This window comes from Nerophis lumbriciformis, linkage group LG05 (assembly GCF_033978685.3).
Source record: "Nerophis lumbriciformis linkage group LG05, RoL_Nlum_v2.1, whole genome shotgun sequence".
NCBI lineage: Eukaryota > Metazoa > Chordata > Actinopteri > Syngnathiformes > Syngnathidae > Nerophis > Nerophis lumbriciformis.
This window is the reverse complement of record NC_084552.2, coordinates 27,150,325-27,171,967: the sequence shown is the minus strand read 5'-3', so window position 1 is coordinate 27,171,967 and position 21,643 is coordinate 27,150,325.

Genomic DNA, 21,643 nt, shown 5'->3' with positions numbered 1-21,643 from the left:
CAGTCCACTTGTTTTTCATCTACAGATATTTGTAGAAGCCGATTTCCATTGGGTATTTGTTTTTGTTTATATAGTGTTTTTTGTCATGAGGTCTATATCGTATTGTATGTCCTATCATGAGTTGACTATTTTATTACACCCCTACTAATGAAGGTGTTTGGTGTGGAGGACATGACGTCCACAGTTCCCAAAATAAACAATTTGAAATGTAGACTCGTCAGACCACAGAACACTTTTCCACTTTGCATCAGTCCATCTTAGATGAGCTCGCGCCCAGCGAAGCCGGGTGTTGTTGATAACTCCATCCAGCTGTATAATCACTCGCCATACAGCAATAGATGATATCTGTCTATTACCTGACCACTTCTATGTTTAGCTACCTCTCTTTGTTTATAATGTATATTTTCTGCTGGATCTACTCTCTATTTCATGCTGTCCTTTGTTTTGCTGCAGCCGTTACATACATAGTAATATTGTAATATTATATAAACATATAATATAATCTAATTTATTAGTATATATTATATACTGTATATATAATATGTAAATATTACATATATGTTATATTGCTACTATGGTACATTTTTAGTCTACTTTATACCTGCATTATCTGTTCCATCCTTTGTAACTGAGCTACTGTGTTGAACAATTCCCCTTGTGGATCAATAAAGTTTGTCTAAGTCCAAGTTTTACCCAAATAAGATCATGTGACCTTGGCAGAGGCGCATGTCATCTCAATGGGCGCCGTTCTGGTTTTGCATTTGAAAAGGGAATGATGATTACAAAATTGCGCTATACTTCATGTCAAATATACAATCTTGGTCAAAAAGTTTATATGAACTTGTAAAGAACATAATGTCATGTCTGTCTTGACTTTCCAATCATTTCTACAACTCTTATTTTTTTGTGATAGAGTGATTGGAGCACATACTTGTTGGTCACAAAAAACCTTCATGAAGTTTGATTCTTTTATGAATTTATTATGGGTCTACTGAAAATGTGACCAAATCTGCTGGGTCAAAAGTATACATACAGCAATGTTAATATTTGGTTACATGTCCATTGGCAAGTTTCACTGCAATAAGGCACTTTTGGCAGCCATCCACAAGCTTCTAGTTGAATTTTTGACCACATGGACTTGTTTCTTCAGCATTGTCCACACGTTTAAGTCAGGACTTTGGGAAGGCCATTCTAAAACCTTAATTCTAGCCGGATTAAGTTTCCTTTACCACTTTTGACATGTGTTTGGGGTCATTGTCCTGTTGGAACACCCGACTGCGCCCAAGACCCAACCTCCGTGCTGATGATTTTAGGTTATCCTGAAGAATTTGGAGGTAATCCTCCTTTTTCATTAAAGCACCAGTTCCATTGGCAGCAAAACAGGCCCAGAGCATAATACTACCACCACCATGCTTAACGGTAGGTTTTGTGTTCCTGGAATTAAAGACCTCACCTTTTCTCCTCCAAACATATTGCTGGGTATTGTGTCCAAACAGCTCATTTTTTGTTTCATCTGACATCACATGGACAAAGATAAGACCTTCTGGAGGAAAGTTATGTGGTCAGATGAAACACAAACCGGTTCGGTCACATTTTCAGTAGACTTATAATAAATTCATAAAAGAACCAAACTTCATGAATGTTTTTTGTGACCAACAAGTATGTGCTCCAATCACTCTATCACAAAAAAATAAGAGTTGTAGAAATGATTGGAAACTTAAGACAGCCATGACATTATGTCCTTCAGAAGTGTGTGCAAACCTTTGACCAAGACTGTATATGCCCTGCTGGTCACATCAATTGAATTGAGTGTAATAATCTACAGCATTGTGCCCTCCAAACTTGTCATTTGCAGTAACACCTCTGTCCTCATCCTCCCCCCAAACATAAAAGCTAAGTAATTTTCCCTCTCTGGCGCCCCTAACCAATCCCAATTAGGCTTGCAGAGGAATGTGCTGGGTTGCTGAAATCACAAATCCTCCCCCCTGAGCGGCGTGGCAGTGCTCAATGCCCAAGGTGTGTTATTATCTTGTATTAGTGCACCACCTGCCTTGCAATAATGGCGAGCTAATTGGCCCGGCGCGTGTCTTGAAATAATAAAGAACGGAGACGTTTTACAGCGATTAAGGAGGCACATCAAGAAGGAGGCGGCCACATTCAGACCTGCAGTGAATTCCAATTCCGTCACAATTAACATGCGCTGTGCTGTGGTTGTCCAGAGAGGGCCACATCAATATTATGTTCACACATTGAGACTGGCAGTGTACATAAAGATGCATACAAGCCTTTTCTTCCCCTAACCCAGTTTTTTCACCTTGGAGCCAGCGTAAAGGCGCCATTCAAACGGGCTGACAGTCATTTCACCCCGCAGATATGTCCTCCTTCAGAACCTAAACATCCCTCCGCGCAAAATAAATAAAGAAACAAGTGGATGACAACCCCGAAGAAGAAGAAATACTCGCGCTGCTGCATCCTCCAGAGGATAACAAGAATAATGCCTTCATTTGCTGCAAGGCCTCCGCTCCACGCCAAGCATAGACGTGTCTTTTATGGGTGTAGTATTTCTGATTGGCATCCTAGGACAGTCATTTGAATTATTTAATAGCGCTCCCATTCCCTGTGTGGGGGAAGAGGGAAAAAAAATGTGCTATTGTGCGTTTGGTGTCTTAGTTTAAGTGGGAAATGTGCTTTTGGCTCATCATTCTGAAAGAGTGAATGGAATTACAAAAGGGGAACGCACAAAACCGCTGGAACGACGCTGAAGTCAAATGGTTTTTGGACTCTGTATGTGTGGACCTGTCACTCCTTTCCTTTCCACAGGTGTCCCGAGGTGTGTCACGATTTAGAACGGAGAGGATATGAAACAGATCAGGGCCCGGGGCCGATCCATTTACAGATGCTCGGGAGAGTTAAGAAAAAGACCGAGACGACTTTAGGGCCACCGTTATTTCCTCACAGGGCCGCGAGTGGGGAAGTGGACGTGTTACAAGATCGCTTCTTATCTCTCCCATCAACACTTCCACAGAGCTGAAAATATTTTTGTGGCGTACCTCAGGGATCAATACTTGGACCAAAAATTGTTATATATAAATGACATAAATGTATAAAAATAGGAATGACAAAAAAACGAAAATCTTATGCAGCTGTTTTTTCTTGTAAATGTATTTACATTCATTCTGGAAACAGAATCTCTCTCACAAATTGACATTAATACATATACCTAACATTTGAGACACATATTTTAGCATCCAGGACTTGGAGAAGGCATTCGACCGTGTCCCTCGGGAAGTCCTGTGGGGAGTGCTCGGAGAGTACGGGGTATCGGACTGTCTGATTGTGGCGGTCCGCTCCCTGTATGATCAGTGCCAGAGCTTGGTCCGCATTGCCGGTAGTAAGTCGGACACGTTTCCAGTGAGGGTTGGACTCCGCCAAGGCTGCCCTTTGTCACCGATTCTGTTCATAACTTTTATGGACAGAATTTCTAGGCGCAGTCAAGGCGTTGAGGGGATCTGGTTTGGTGGCTGCAGGATTAGGTCTCTGCTTTTTGCAGATGATGTGGTCCTGATGGCTTCATCTGGCCAGGATCTTCAGCTCTCACTGGATCGGTTCGCAGCTGAGTGTGAAGCGACTGGGATGAGAATCAGCACCTCCAAGTCCGAGTCCATGGTTCTCGCCCGGAAAAGGGTGGAGTGCAATCTCCGGGTTGGGGAGGAGATCTTGCTCCAAGTGGAGGAGTTCAAGTACCTCGGAGTCTTGTTCACGAGTGAGGGAAGAGTGGATCGTGAGATCGACAGGCGGATCGGTGCGGCGTCTTCAGTAATGCGGACGCTGTATCGATCCGTTGTGGTGAAGAAGGAGCTGAGCCGGAAGGCAAAGCTCTCAATTTACCGGTCGATCTACGTTCCCATCCTCACCTATGGTCATGAGCTTTGGGTTATGACCGAAAGGACAAGATCACGGGTACAAGCGGCCGAAATGAGTTTCCTCCGCCGGGTGGCGGGGCCCTCCCTTAGAGATAGGGTGAGAAGCTCTGCCATCCGGGGGGAGCTCAAAGTAAAGCCGCTGCTCCTCCACATCGAGAGGAGCCAGATGAGGTGGTTCGGGCATCTGGTCAGGATACCACCCGAACGCCTCACTAGGGAGGTGTTTAGGGCACGTCCGACCGGTAGGAGGCCGCGGGGAAGACCCAGGACACGTTGGGAAGACTATGTCTCCCGGCTGGCCTGGGAACGCCTCGGGGTCCCACAGGAAGAGCTGGACGAAGTGGCTGGGGAGAGGGAAGTCTGAGCTTCCCTGCTTGGGCTGCTGCCCCCACGACCCGACCTCGGATAAGCGGAAGAAGATGGATGGATGAATGGATATTTTAGCATTGGTATTCTTTAATTTGAATTTAAACCATGAAACATATAAAACAAATGAAAATAACGCTTCAAAATAAGTGAATAGCAACCTGTACATTTGAACATACACATGGTACATTTTGCTAAGCAATAATGTTTTCATTAAAAATTTCAGTAGATACTGTGTTATAAGAGGAAGTAAAAAATAAAATAAAATAAAGAACACTTTGGCCCACAATGGCTGACATCAATCAGAATATCGAATAATGCCGAAAAATGGAAATGCAACAAAAACTGCATTACAGTTTAGTAAAGTTACAAAGGACTTAAAGTTAGCATTATTTGCAGATGACACAACTGCTTTCTGTTCAGGAGAGAACCCACAGAAGGTAATACAAATAATAACAGAAGAAATTAACAAATTATAAAAGATGGTTTGAAAAAAACAGACTATCTTTGAATCTCAGTAAGACTACAATAATGCTATTTGGTAACAGTAGAAGGGGAAGTCAAACACACATACAAATAGACGTAGTAGACATTGAAAGGGTAAAAGAAAACACATTATTGGGAGTTACAATTGATGCAAAAATTAATTAACAAGAAGGGGTACTACAAAAAACACTCCATGAATTTAAAGAAGAATGGAAATAAATAATGGGTGGATGGAAATAAATGATGGGTGGATGGAAAGTAGATATGAAAGAAATGAAAAAAGATCTGAGAAAAGCAACAACAGAAAGTCTGCAAACTCAGAACAACACCAGAAAAAATGAAGCCACTGATGACCCTAACCCACAAATGAAGACCCATCAAGAAGATATGCACCAACAAATGCAGACCCTTCTAGAAGACAACTACATGAACTTCATTCACTAACGGTGTTACAAAAAGATCAGTTAGAATAATACATAACGTTGGATATAGAGAACATACAAATGCTTTATTTATTGAATCAAAAATACTGAAATTCCATGACATAGTGAATTTGCAAACAGCTAAAATGATGTACAAAGCAAACTATAACCTGCTACCCAAGAATATACAACAATTCTTCTCAAAAAAAGAGGAGAAATATAATCTTAGAGAAAAATGTAATTTAAAACATTTGTATGCACGTGCAACACTTAAGACCTTCAGTATATCAGTATGTGGAATTAAATTATGGAATGGATTAAGCAAAGTAATCAAACAATGTACTAATATGATCCACTTCAAGAAACTCTTCAAACTTAAAGTGTTTACAAAGTACAAAGAACAAGAACCATGACAAACATTCTCAATTTATTTCATCCATCCATTCATTCATTATCAAAATAATCGTATTTATCTCATCATATGAAATATGACTTACTTCACCAATTATTATTATTAAATTATTATTATTTATTTATTTTTATTGTGATTACTTATGGGGTATATTGTGAATAAATTGTGAACAGGAAGTGAACAAAAAGTTTTAGCAACTGTTATGTAAAAGAAAAGGGGTAGGATTAAATAAGCTCTGCTTCTTCCTACTCCTTTTCAAACATGTTGAAAAGAGAAACTGGAAATTGTGATGTATCATGTTGTATGCTTGCATGTTGGAAATAAACTCAAACTCAAACTCATGTTCCAAATGTATAACATAAAGTAGCAAGAAACACGTCAATAATGAATGAAGCAAAACATGTTCTAGACCAAACATCACTTCTTATTCTCTACTGCTCGCTAGTGTTACCATATCTGAGTTATTGTGCAGAAATATGGGGAAACAACTACGAATGTGCGCTCCATTCACTAACTGTTTTACAAAAAAGATCAATTCGAATAATACATAATGTTGGATATAGAGAACATAAAAACCCTTTATTTATTAAATCACAATTATTGAAATTATACGATTTGGTGCATTTGCAAACAGCTAAAATGATGTACAAAGCAAACTATAACCTGCTACCCAAGAATATTCAACAATTCTTCTCAACAAAAGAGGAGAAATATAACCTTAGAGGAAAATCTAATTTAAAACATTTGTATGCACGTACAACACTTAAAACCTTTAGCATATCAGTATGTGGAATTAAATTATGGAACGGATTAACGAAAGAAAGTGTTCACAAAGTACGCAGAACAAGAATTATGATGAAAAGCTTGAACCCCTTTTATTTCTTTTGTTTTAAAACATTTTTATTGTGACAAAGATCATTTATGTATTTAATATTTGTTTACTTACTATGGTTTTTAATTTGTTTATTATTTATTTGTTCACTGTTCTGTTACAGAGAACGAGGAAATAGGATAAAATTGCTACGATATGAAAATGGGTAGGATTGAATAAGATCAGCTTCTTCCTACTTCTTTTCGGACGCGCTGTAATGAAACAACTGGAAATATTTGATGCATTACATTGTATCGTATGCATGTTCGAAATAAACTGAAACTCAACTCAACTCAACTCAACATCCCTTCCCTGAATCGGGGGGTTGCCAGGCAACACACTGTACCTGTACACTATGCCGTAGCTACTCAACTACCTATGTGTTTAACCACGCTTTCAAAAATGTCGGGGCCCACATGCAATGTCCCATTATGCTTATTTTATGAAACACAATTTTTAATGCATAATTAAATGAATATAGTACCTTTTTCCCAAAGACCTTCACATTGAGAACCTATTATTCATTCACTTCACATTCACAGACTGATGGTAGGACGCCCTGGAAACGCGGCTGCCAATTTGCCCAGACGGCCTTTTCCGACCGCCACCAAATATTCATTCACACTGTTCAGCGATGTCTTCCAATAACCTGGACTCGGTCCAATCGCTGCATGTTCGTTTTGATCCGAGGGAGAAGAAACTTTTGTCAGAGACTCATTTCAGTATTCAATCAGTCACATTCATTTGCATGGACACAAAGACGTACACTTACAGAGGCTCCGCACAGTGCTGAAAGTCATTTGACAAAACAGAGAAAATAAGAAAAAAAATGTCTGTAAATTCAAGACCTAAAGCCGCTACTTTTTTCCTACACTTTGAACCCTGCGGCCTATAAGACAGTGCAGCTAATTTATGCATTTTTCTTCACTGACGTCCATAATAAAAATAGTAAAAAATATTTAAAAAAAAAAAAAAAAAAGCTTGTGCACTGAGAAGGTGTGTTATGGGCAAACTACTTTGCAAATGTAGTAAGATAAAGGGGTAAGCTATCCCCGGAGAATTGTAGCAAACTACAAGGCAAAAATAGCTTGCTACATCCAAGCTACATTTAACGGCATTTCTATCTTTGTATAATATCAGTGTTAATGCAACTGAGAGTGTACAAATGGACCCAATAAGGAGCCAATATTAATAACTATCTGTCATTTAGCTGGGAACACCCGACAACTACCTCTAGATGTCCCCACACCCCACTGTACTTATTTATTTTAGTTTGCCTTTTCTTTGGCCCAACCCTATAACGTTGTGAATTTTCTCTGCCTACAGTAAAAAAACAGCATTTATCTATATCTTGACAAAAACAATGATTTGTGTGTTGTTTGGGAACAGTTGGTAATGGTTATGTGCAGTAAAACATTTCATGAACTCAACACACCTTAATGTGTGTTCCTAAATGTGTTGGATGTTTTGGATGAGGTGGCGACTTGTCCAGGATGTACCCCGCCTTCTGCCCGAATGCAGCTGAGATAGGCTCCAGCGACCCCCCGCGACCCCAAAAGGGACAAGCGGTAGAAAATGGATGGATGATGGATGGATGAAAAGAGCAGTTCTGATTTTGGTTTACAGGGTAAACGACTAAAAGCTAAGGTTGTGGGCATTGTTTTCTTTAAATGCATACATTGGTCTAAGTAGGGATAAGGACACGCATTATTGTGGGTTTACGGCATGTCATTTTCATCACTAAAGGAAAAATCTAATCTTTAATTTTCAAGTATCTTTTCATCCATCGAATTTCTACCACTTGTCCCTCTAAGAAACATTTTCAAAGGTGGTTTCTTTTTTTTGTTGAGTAGTCAGCTTGAAGCGTCCCTCTGTCTCGGACTCTCTTGTCGTCATGTGACATGAGTGCCTGATTGTTATGATTTTGCCGACTAGGTTCGATGACCTGATGATGATGTTATCTTGCCTCTGATTGGCCAGTCCATAATGTTTTGCCCTAACCATAGCCAAGTGTGACTCATCATACGAACACCAACCAACCATCATGGATTTTCTCTCTATGTATGGATGTTGTCATTCATCCAGGTCATTGTTTTTTCTCCATATTTTTTTTTGGGGGGGGGGGGGGGCATTTTCTCTCTTTGTCGTTTCTAGCTTTGAAGTAAAATACCGAGCTATGTGGGTCTAAAAGTAGCTAAGCCACAGGAAAAGCTACTCGTTAAAAAAAGTAGCTAAACAACCGCCAAGCTACAGGAAAATGTAGTTAAGCTACATAGCTTAGCTACATGGAGCTTGTTACTGCCCAATACTGCACTGTTTGTTCTATGGCACCACCTTCTGGATGAGCTCGCTCACTGCAGGTCCTGCAATGTCCTTCCATTTAATGCATTCAAGTTACGGGAAGTGCTGTTCAGTCTTCTAGCCGTTCCAAGCATTTTTACTCGTATGGATTATTCATTGATCACTCCAAGCAACGGTTGCAAGTTTTACAGTACAACTAAAACTGTTCATACTTACTAAACCGATGTGTGATCTCTGTAGGAGTGCAAATTTGCACGTGCTACAGTAATGTAATGACGCTAGCATCGCTAGCATTAGCTAATATGCTAACTCGTATACGAGTGCCTGCGTTAGTATTATTAACTTACAACGGCATTTTTTTTTTGGTATTGTCTCAGTTTCACAGATTTTCTCAGTAAACTCATCAAGATGTGACCGTGGAGTTGTTGAGTCTGTTTCGCGGATTGGAGAGCGAGCTTCCTCCGCAGCAGCCAATCAAAGAACAATTTTGGCATTCAATAAGATTGGAGTGTATTTGCAAATGGAGTATTAATTTATCAAGGTGTATTGCACAACACGGCAGCAACAAAAACAATAATGTAATAGGCCACTAGGCCACTCAGTGGCCTAGTGGTTAGAGTGTCCGCCCTGAGATCGGTAGGTTGTGAGTTCCAATCCCGGCCGAGTCATACCAAAGACTATAAAAATGGGACCCGTTACCTCCCTGCTTGGCACTCAGCATCAAGGGTTGGAATTGGGGGTTAAATCACCAAAAATGATTCCCGGGCGCGGCACCGCTGCTGCCCACTGCTCCCCTCACCTCCCAGGGGGTGATCAAGGGGATGAGTCAAATGCAGAGGACAAATTTCGCCACACCTAGTGTGTGTGTGACAATCATTGGTACTTTAACTTTAATAGCGAGAAAGAGCAAACTTCTCAGCTAGCATTAATAAATATCTACTCAAGTCACTGCCAAATCACTTCCTCAGAAGGTTGCCCACAGCCACAGCTGTTAATGTAAATAATTTTGGACCCTATTTAGAAAACATTATTTTCTTTTGTCGCATGCACTCTGTTGCTATTAGAGTCTTTTAATTGAATAGAGGGTATAAATAAGTCAGCCATGCTAATATGTTACTGTTTCCTTGGCTAAAGCATACCACTCAGTGTTGCCATTTTGGCGCTAAATCTGGCGACTTTGCAATACTCTTGGTAATTCTTTGGGGGGAAACAGCTACTAGTGACAAATGTAGCGACTTTTCCCGCCGTTATTGGAGACTTTTTTGTGTCTTGCAGTGGAGGGTGCTGCTGGTCAGCTGGTACGGGTGGGAATTGCAGCGGTTCGTGCAAATTACTTGCCGTTTGGACTTCTATGGCGTCTTCTAGGACTGTTTTCACTGCTGGACTCTAGAAAGAGGTTCCGCAGCCTCCGAAGCAGAACCTCCAGGTTCTGTAACAGCTTCTTCACTCAGGCCGTAAGACTCTTGAACGCATCATAATTAAATTAAATTATCCCCTCAACTCCCCCCAAAATGGATTAACTCGCTGGAATAAAAAAGACAACATAACATACATCCATAAACGTGGACGCATGTGAAAAAGTGCAATATATTTATCTGTACAGTAATCTATTTATTTATTTATATATATTTATATATATTTATTTATTTTATATATATATATATATTTATATAATATTTATATATATTTATTATTTATATATGCACCTTATTGCTTTTTTATCCTGCACTACCATGAGCTTATGCAACAAAATGTTGTTCTTATCTGTGCTGTAAAGTTCAAATTTGAATGACAATAAAAAGGAAGTCTAAGTCTAAGTCTAAGTCTTCTATTCGTACTGGAAAATCGGAAATTTCCGAGTTCTCAGCTGCAAGTTTCAAATAGAATGTTAAATGTTTAATATTTATTCACTGTCACACAAATACATCACTTAATTTGATTTGCCTTCTGGACACAACCCCAGTCACTTGCACACCTCACATGTGTGTCTCTCTGTGACAAAAGTTGAACATCAGTTAGCGAGCTCATCATGTCAGAGAGGAGACCCACACACCTCTCTGCATGTGCAAAACTGCCTTTTTATCCGCCTTGTTTACCGTATTTTCCGCACTATAAGGCGCACCGGATTATAAGGTGCACCTTCAATGAATGGCCTATTTTAAAACTTTGTTCATATATAAGGCGCACCGCATTATAAGGCGCATAGAATAGACGCTACAGTAGAGGCTGAGGTTACGTTATGCATCCCGTAGTTGCGAGACCTGTTGTGGCTCAATATTGGTCCATATATAAGGCGCACCGGATTATAAGGCGCACTGTCAGCTTTTGAGAAAATTGGAGGTTTTTAAGTGCGCCTTATATTTGGTGAAATACGGTAATCGAGTGAGATGTAAATGTAAATATGTCTTCGCTGTCACGTCAGGCTTATATAAATCTCTGCAACGGCCCAATTCCATCGTTCATGTGAATGAGCCAGTCGCTAGATCTGTTTTTTTTTAAATGAGTATCACAACCTTTCATTCTTTTGATCAAAAGTAAAAATCTAACATTTAACAATGCAAAACAAAATCTATTTAAAAAAAACAACAACTAAGTATCAAAAGAAGAACGTTAATCTGCAGTTCTAATTACACTTATTTTTGTAAACATACTTTTGTATTGTAATATGTGCGCATATATTTAAAATTATTCATATATTATATATTATATATATAATATATATTATATATATTATTTTATTATTATTATTGTCTATTGTGAGCAAACTGTGGTGCTGAATTTACCCCAGGGATCAATAAAGTACTTTCTATTCTATTCTATATGACGCCGCTGTAGTGGCTGCTGGTGGCAGGAGCTCTGTGCTCTTGTGTCATCCTTTTGTGTTCCTGATGTTTCCCTCTTGTTTTCATGTAGTTTTTTTTGGGACTTTTTGTTGGGCACCCTTTGGGATTGTGTGACAAAGGGTGGCACTTTCGTGACTTCTGCAGTGCTTTTTTTGTGAACTTCTGGCCGAGAGTGGAGTCGTCTCTCTTGGTTGCTTTGTCTCTGGCCATGCTCCTCCCACCCCAGCAGACGATGGCGTGGAACACCGCCGAGGCCACCACAGTGTATGTTTTTGTTGTTGTTGTTGTTGTTGTTTTGCTTTTGTGGCTGTTTGTAGAAGTGGCTGGTTGCATCAGCTCTGCTCTTTTAAAGTCTTTAATGTCCTTTGTGTCCTTTGATATGTCCCTCTCACACACATGTTTATGTGTGCTATGGCTATGAGGTTTTTTTCTCCTTGGCTTCTGTCTGGACCCCCTCTCCAGGGGCCCAGGCTTAGACTGAATTTTTTTTTTTTTTTTTTCCCTCCCCAGCGTTTACCTGTTTCTCACCTTTTTTGTAAGGGGCGCCGGAAGTTGGCAGACCCGTCAGCGATCCGGTTCTGTCTCCCTCCCCTCGGGGATTATTAAAGTATTTCTGATTCTGATTATGCAAATGAAACGACGGGGTCATCTAGTGACTTCTTGCAACTTTTAGGACAGGCATTACTGACCCAACTGCCTCACACATCAGAAAATAGATACAGAGCTCTTTCAAGTCAGGTACAGTCTAAGAAAAAAAATGGTCTATTGGAATCACTACTTTGTAATTTATATTGAATCCCTGTTCAGAAGCAAATATTGCAATACTGCCGCTGATGCCTGTCAGTAATGCATGCAAGTAGATATCGCCCCAAGACATTATGATTAAAATACGTTTCAGGGCATCTAAATACCCTGCAGATGTTGTCTTTAGCTGGCCATAACCTATTTGACCCCATCTCCACACCCTGTCTTTATCAGGACAGATGGCCTCAAGCCAATCTGACCTTGGCACGCAGATAAACTAGCAGCGCGATAAGAGAGGAAAGTGGGTTCGAAGAAAAAAATCCAGAAAGAAGTCGTAAAGAGCAACGAGGAGCCGCCTACCACCAAACAGATTTTTCCTAAAGTGTCGCTTTTTAAGAACCTCCATTTACATCGCCGAGGAGATCCTCTGGGAAGCTTCATGATAGATGAATAAGACCCCTTCACCAGGGGGAGGAGATGAATTCTGGGATGACCTGCTTTTGCAAATTTGGCCCCAGGGAGGAGGCGGGGGAGGAAAGTTAGACTTTGCAGAGCGGATATCTCAGAGGTGGCACTAGGTGGTGAATTAATCATTGTGTCATATTTAGGAGAATGAATGACTTATGATTTAGTTTCATAAGCTGCATCAGCAGGTTAACCGCGTTCAAACCACTCCCCCCTCAGCCAACAACAAGTCAAAGTAAGGGCAAACAGCGGTTTGAAAAAAAAGCTACCCTGGACAATAGAACAACGATGTGACAGTATGGTATGTATTACTCTCGGAAAAATGTGTGTTTCACCTGGTTATTATCAGTCTTCTTCTTCTTCTGTCGTTAGATTTTCAGCTCTGTTGAGGCGAGCCAGGTCAACGTGTCATCGTCCAGGTCAATCAGACCTTGTTCGCCATTCAGTGGCCGGTGTTTGGAGCAACTAGTTACTATATGCTCTACTGTCTGGACTGGGTCCCCACACTCGCAGGAGGCACCTTTCGCAAGTCCCCACCTCTTCATCGCTGCTCCATGGCGTCCGACGCCGGTCCTCAAGTGGTTGAGGGTTGTCCACTGCTTCCGGGGCAGTTCCTGGCCGGAGACGTCTATGGGGTCGTCGATGTAGTGGTGCAGCCTAGATGGTTCTGCTAACTTCCACTGTTCTCTCCATCTCGTCTTGACCCAGGTGGCCTTGGAAGTATCAGCTGATGTTGTGCTGAGCAGCTCGTGGGCTTGCATGGCAAAGGGGCGCCTTGACTTTAGGCGCACGCGTCGTGGTGTTTCTGTGACGATCTTATGAAAGAGATGGGATTCGCTGGTCTGTGACTTTCGGGAGAGAGCCATTGTGGCTGCCTCTCGTCTGATGTTTGCCGGGGCGATGCCAGCGAGGATGGGCAGTTGGTTTACTGGGGTCCCTCGCAAGCACCCGGAGACAGTCTGTTGAGGGCGACATCCAACTTCTTTACATGGGCGCTACGGCACCAAACCGGGGCACAGTACTCGGCGGCTGAGAACACCAGGGCCAGCGTGGACATGTGCAGTGTCTGCAGACCGCAAAAAGACTAGTTAGTTATAATCAGTGATGGGCAGTAACTAGTTACACGTAGCTATGCTACGGAGCTTAAATAATAAATAATGATAAATGGGTCGTACTTGTATAGCGCTTTTCTACCTTCAAGGTACTCAAAGCGCTTTGACACTACTTCCACATTTACCCATTCACACACACATTCACACACTGATGGAGGGAGCTGCCATGCAAGTCGCTAACCAGCACCCATCAGGAGCAAGGGTGAAGTGTCTTGCTCAGGACACAACGGACATGACGAGGTTGGTACTAGGTGGGGATTGAACCAGGGACCCTCGGGTCGCGCACGGCCATTCTTCCACTAGCCTAGCTACTTTTTTAACAAATAAACAAACAATTATTAATATTTTCCTGCAGCTTAGCTACTTTTAGACCCATGTAGCGAGGTAGCTTACATAAAAGCTACAAGCTACAAAGAGAGAAAATGGAATGTGAATCAAGGACAAAACAGATAAAATGTGGAGAAAATACAATGACCTGGATGAATGAGAACATCCATACATACGGAGAAAATCCATGATGATTGTTTGGTATTTGTATGATGAGTCACAATTGGCTAAGGTTCGGCCGATTATGGACTGGCTAATCAGAGAAAAGATAAGGCGGGGTCATCGAAACCAGTAAGAAAATCATAAAAATCACACACTCATCTCACATGACGACGAGGGAGTCAGAGACAGAGGGACGCTTCAAGCTGACAAATCAAAAAAGTAAACATACTTGAAAATGGCACAGCTATTCTTTCCCGTAGATGAGATTTTTCCTTTAGTGATGAAGATGACGTGCAGGAAACCCACAATAATGTGTGTCCTTAGGCATATTTAGACAAAAGTATGCGTTTAGAGCAGGGGTCCCCAAATGTTTTGACTCGCAACTTTTGGTCGCTGATAAAAAAGCCTTGACTGTACCGGAAGTAGCAGACAAGTAGCGTGACGTCACAGGTTGTGGAGCTCCTCACATCTGCACATTGTTTACAATCATGGCCACCAGCAGCGAGAGCGATTCGGACCGAGAAAGCGACGATTTCCCCATTAATTTGAGCGAGGATGAAAGATTTGTGGATGAGGAAAGTGAGAGTGAAGGACTAGAGGGCAGTGGGAGCGATTCAGATAGGGAAGATGCTGTGAGAGGCGGGTGGGACCTGATATTCAGCTGGGACTGACTAAAACAGTAAATAAACACAAGACATATATATATACTCTATTAGCCACAACACAACCAGGCTTATATTTAATATGCCACAAATTAATCCCGCATAACAAACACCTCCCCCCCTCCCATCCATATAACCCGCCAATACAACTCAAACACCTGCACAACACACTCAATCCCACAGCCCAAAGTATCGTTCACCTCCCCAAAGGTTATACAGCACATATATTTCCCCAAAGTCCCCAAAGTTACGTACGTGACATGCACATAGCGGCACGCACGTACGGGTAAGCGATCAAATGTTTGGAAGCCGCAGCTGCATGCGTACTCACGGTACCGCGTCTGCGTATCCAACTCAAAGTCCTCCTGGTAAGATTCTCTGTTGTCCCAGTTCTCCACAGGCCAATGGTAAAGCTTGACTGTCATCTTTCGGGAATGTAAACAATGAAACACCGGCTGAGTTATCCGGCACAACAGTCAGGGGGTGCATTCTACGGCGGGGGTGCGTTATCCGGCACAACACCTGCCGCAATACACCGCTTCCCACCTACAGCTTTCTTCTTTGCTGTCTCCGTTGTTCATTGAACAAATTGCAAAAGATTCACCAACACAGATGTCCAGAAAACTGTGGAATTTTGCGATGAAAACAGACGACTTAATAGCTGGCCACCATGCTGTCCCAAAATGTCCTCTACAATCCGTGACGTCACGCGCAGGCGTCATCATACCGAGACATTTTCAGCAGGATATTTCGCGCAAAATTTAAAATTGCACTTTAGTAAGCTAACCCGGCCGTATTGGCATGTGTTGCAATGTTAAGATTTCATCATTGATATATAAACTATCAGAATGTGTGGTCGGTAGTAGTGGGTTTCAGTAGGCCTTTAATAGTAATGGACCCTTATTGGGTCTCAGTTACATGAACATTGATATTATACATGTGGGCCCATAGATAGAAATGCTGTTAAATGTAGCTTTAATGTAGCAAGCTACTTTTGCCGTACACCTTGCAACAATTCTCCGGGGATAGCTTCCCCTGTAGCTTAGCTACATTGAATCAAGAGTAACTTGTGAACAGTTTACTACATTTTTTAAGTCGCTAGCCCATCACTGGTTATTATCTCCATGGTGCCATGAGGAAGCAGGGAATTAAACTTTGCACTTCGCGAGCAAAGTGAGTTTTTTCTTACTTAGAAACATATCATCCTCCAAAGTGAGCGGTTTTAATAAGCTATTGTTCTCCCCGAGTGAGCACCTATAGCATTTTATGAAAGCCTCAAATTAAGAGCTCGAGATTTAATTCCAGTGCAAAGGGAGCTGTTGTTGTGGTGCACCAATATACAAACGATAAAATAAATGTATGATATAGAGAAACAAATAACTTCTGCTTTATTTGTGCAAAGGGTGAGCTTGTGAGTGTCAGACGCTAATAGTCAAACAGTGTGTGCCTTCATGCCCCTTCTTGGACACAGACTAATGAGAAATAACCCTTAATTCTGTTTTCCCCTTAAGGTGGCACGATGTCAGCAAAGGATGTTCAAGGGTTTTGACACGCTTATTCACAAGTTCAATGAAATCCTGGATAAGACATTCTCTTGCGTGTGCAACAAGAATAAAGACCACTATAATCATTCCACATATTCATTCCACGAAACATGACAGCTGTACCTCAGGGCCCGATTGGGCCATTGCTTCGAGCGCTTCTTGACCTTTCCAATGGATCGTCTCGGTCGGCTGGATTGCACTCTGTCAAACAGGAGACACTAAAAAGTGCACTCCCTTTAAGGAGGTGTCAAATAGTCATGGCAGGTCTTTGGAGAAACAGTGTTGACGTGTTGAAGGGTTGGCAGAGGTTAACTTGTCGTCTTGTTATAGCTGGGCAACTTTTCACTGCCCACAAAAGCTCCTGTCAGCTACATGCGGGCGAGTGTCTTGATCAATAGCAGATGAGGCTGTAACGATAAACGAGGGGTATTCACACTGTTTGGGGGCCGCATTGGGCTAAATGTGGCCGGGGACCGAAAGCTTGTAAAACAGTTTTAACATCTAAACCAGTGGTTCTTAACCTTGTTGGAGGTACCGAACCCCACCAGTTTCATATGCGCATTCACTGAACCCTTCTTTAGTGAAAAATAAAATGTTTTTTTTTTTTTCAAATTCAAGGCAAAGTTATATGTTTTTGGTAACACTTTAGTATGGTGAACATATTCTAAGTAACAAAGACTTAATTTAGAGTTATTTGGTTATGGTTAGGGTTAGAGGGTTAGGGCCAGGGTTAGAGGGTTAGGGTTATAATAAGGCCATGCCAAATAAGGCATTAAAGGGGAACATTATCACCAGACCTATGTAAGCGTCAATACCTTGATGTTGCAGAAAAAAGTCCATATATATTTTTTAACCGATTTCCGAACTCTAAATGGGTGAATTTTGGCGAATTAAACGCCTTTCTATTGTTCGCTCTCGGAGCGATGACGTCACAACGTGACGTCACATCGGGAAGCAATCCGCCATTTTCTCACTTTCGTCGGTGTGTTGTCGGAGGGTGTAACAACACGAACAGGGACGGATTCAAGTTGCACCAGTGGCCCAAAGATGCGAAAGTGGCAAGAAATTGCACGAAATTTGTTCAAAATACGAGGCTGTGGGGAAAGCCGGCGAAATGGTCAGTCGTTTGTTCCGCACACTTTACCGACGAAAGCTATGCTACGACAGAGATGTCAAGAATGTGTGGATATCCTGCGACACTCAAAGCAGGTGCATTTCCAACGATAAAGTCAAAGAAATCTGCCGCCAGACCCCCATTGAATCTGCCGAAGTGTGTGAGCTATTCGGGGACAACGGACCTCGGTAGCACAGCAAGCAATGGCGGCAGTTTGTTCCCGCAGACGAGCGAGCTAAACCCCCTGGATGTCTTGGCTCACACCGTCCCTTAAGCCACCGAAGATGATCAAGAGAAGAATATCGACCCTAGCTTCCCTGGCCTGCTGACATCAACTCCAAAACTGGACAGATCAGCTTTCAGGAAAAGAGAGCGGATGAGGGTATGTCTACAGAATATATTAATTGATGAAAACTTTATTCATTACTCGCGGTTTTACGTAAATTATTATACATAAACTGTGTTTACCAATAATTTAGCTTAAAAACATTTATTTTTTTCAATCATTCGAGTACATTCGGGTAGTCTTGTGTAATGCAGTATTTTGTGTCTATTTAGGTATGGTTAACCTGAGTGCTGAAATCGTGGAAAAATATATGTTCTTAGCGCGCCTGAAATGGGTTGTCTGCACTCTCAAAGTGTATGATGTTGCCCAATGTATTTCATATGCTGTAAACCTAGTTCATAGTTGTTAGTAATTATCTTATCAGACAGTGTTAAGCCGCTGAAATCCGAGTCTGAATCCAAGCTAATGTCGCTATACCTTGCTGTTTGTTGGTATTGGCATCACTGTGTGACGTCACAGGAAAATGGACGGGTGTATTTAACGATGGTTAAAATCAGGCACTTTGAAGCTTTTTTTAGGGATATTGCATGATGGGTAAAATTTTGAAAGAAACTTCGAAAAATAAAATAAGCCACTGGGAACTGATTTTTAATGGTTTTAACCCTTCTGAAATTGTGATAATGTTACTCTTTAATAAGTACTTAATAATGACTAGTTAAGAGCCAATATGTTACTAATTTTCATGTTAATAAGCAACTAATTAATGGTGAATATGTTCCCCATACTAAAGTGTTACCAAGGTTTTTTACTGGTGCACAAAATGAACCGTGCATGAACATCACCTTGTTCAAAGAACAAAACCAACACAGTGCATAAACTCACAACAAATTACACACCTGCAAACCGGTGTGACTTCTGCTGTTGTCGTATCCGTAATACGCCGATAGGGAGAAGTTTTTATTTACATGATGAGTCGGGTGTGTTTCGACCTCCACCGAACCCCTGAGCCCGACTCATCGAACCCCTAGGGTTCGATCGAACCCAGGTTAAGAACCACTGATCTAAACTGTAGCCTCCACTGTAATGTGCAGTGCTGTTTTCAATTTGCGTGAGTCTTAAACTATACAAACTGGGTAACACACGGCACACTGACAAAGCTTAACCTATTGTTTCTATAACAATCTACAAGGTTAATACAGTTTGTTTCTCCTTCTTCCCCTCCATTTATATGTTTTCTTTTGTATTTGAAGTTATCATTACACATATATAGTTTTACATTTGAAACAATTGTATTGTTGATAATAGAGGTAATTATTGTTATTATTCATTATCAGAATCAGAAGTACTTTATTAATCCCCGAGGGGAAATAAAGATTTTCAGCACAATCCCATTTAAGAGCAGACAAACATTACAGGGAGACAAAACAGGATCGCTGACGGGTCTGACAACTTCCGGTGCCCCTTACAAAAAAGGTGAGAAACAGGTAAACGCTGTTTAAACACACAATTGCACCATGCAACCAAACAAAAACACAATTTCAACACCCACACACCTCTGGCCTCTGCAGTGTTCAACGCCATCGTTTGCTGGGGTGGGGAGAGCATGGCCAGAGATAGGAGCAGACCCAACAAAGCAACCAAGAGAGGCGACTTCACCCTCGGCCACCCACCAACTCTCGGCCAGTGTCCAGTCCGCATGGATGAGCGAGGATGCGTCTGGATGGTCTGTGGTGACATAGTCAGCCAGTTCTCGGGCCTTACGGAGCCAGAGTTGCATGGATTTCCCACCAAAAATAGATGTAGGTTTAAATCTAGAGAACGGCGTACGCAAGTAAAAAAAAAGGATGTATTCAAGTGTTCACACGCACAAATCCAAGTACATTTCTTTCTTGAATCGCAATCAATGGTGCTATTTTTATTGGTATTTGTATTGCTCTATTTGTAGTGTACTAATGTTCATTGGCATTTCTGTATTATTATTTATTTCACTAACTGCTTATTTGCTATCACTTTTACCATCATATTTGTACATATCCTATTTGCTGATGTTGTTCTGTTGTTGTTGTTGTTGTTGTTGCCAATAATAATATAAATCAATTTAATAAAGTCAAATACAAGTTAGGCAACAAGAGAAGTATCCCACACTTCTCTTTTGTAAAGTAAATGTGTACAGCCAAGAGGGCATCTACGTCAACTATATGACTTGCCTGAGTAGCTGGACAGGACAAAAAAAACAAAAAAAACAAAAAAAACAAAAAAAAAAAAAATATATATATATATATATATATATATATATATATATATATATATATATATATATATATATATATATATATATATATATATATAAAGAAAGTTTTTGAGTGATACACGAGTTATTACGGTAATCTATGTCATAGCAGCTCCTGGCAGACGAGGCACCAAGCAGTTTGTTGTAAAAAACCTGCTTCCGCTGATCTGAAAACAAAGTAAGAAAAGTGATATTATACAGTATCAGTTTGTAGGTGGTTTTTTTAGTGACAACTGAGGACAACTGCATTGCACCTTGCACAGTTGACTCGTTTGGACCTAAAAAGCAGGTGTCGATACAATACTTCCCTGCTGTGAGATGTGCATACTGTTGCTGGTGCACAACCTATTTTGCTCATAACAAATATGCGATGAGAGACCTTCTGTTCCGCCTATAAAACCGGATAAATAGTCATCCGAAAACCGCCAACAATACTCTATTTACATTTTGTGACTCGCATATGAATCAAGTGTTAGTGATATTGTTGTTATAAGTGTGCTAACGAGCTTATGTAGCTTTGTTGACATCATTGGCTGGTGAGCTGCTTCCTGCCTCGGTGCTCGCGAAGGTTAAGTCTAGATCATAAATAACGCCTCTCACCTGGATAGTAGAAGGATGAGGACATAAACTGACAAGTTTGGTCGAGGGGGGGGGAACAAAGCCAGTTTCGGGTTCTAAAAGGCTGTCAAAGTGTACCAACTTGTCAGAATACCTACTCAGAATTTTTTTGTCCAGGTGAGATGCATGACTTACGATCTTTAATAAACTTCCAGGGAGCAAGGACACAACAGACCACTCGATGATGTAAACAACGGCACGCACGGAAGTGATCACGGCGGCTATAAATAGTTTGTCTGCGTTAGTGCTTATAATAACAATATCACTTATAATTGGTTAATATTCAAGTCACGAAATGTAAATGGAGTATTGTTGGCGGTTTTTGAATGGTTATTTGATGGATTTTATGGGTGAAATAGAGAAGCATTTAACATTTAATATTTACGTATTTTGATCATTTTAAGCATACGCGTTACGCTGTAAGCGGACTTTTATTTATTTTTATTTACAAATTAGAATGCATTAAAAAAGGATTAATCCGTCGTCATGTCTTTCATAATGATTGTAAACGATTCCCCCCAAAAAGTGCAGTTCCCCTTTAATGGATGTTTTTTAAAGGGGAACATTATCACAATTTCAGAAGGGCTAAAACCATTAAAAATCAGTTCCCAGTGGCTTATTTTATTTTTCGAAGTTTTTTTCAAAATTTTACCCATCATGCAATATCCCTAAAAAAAAGCTTCAAAGTGCCTGAT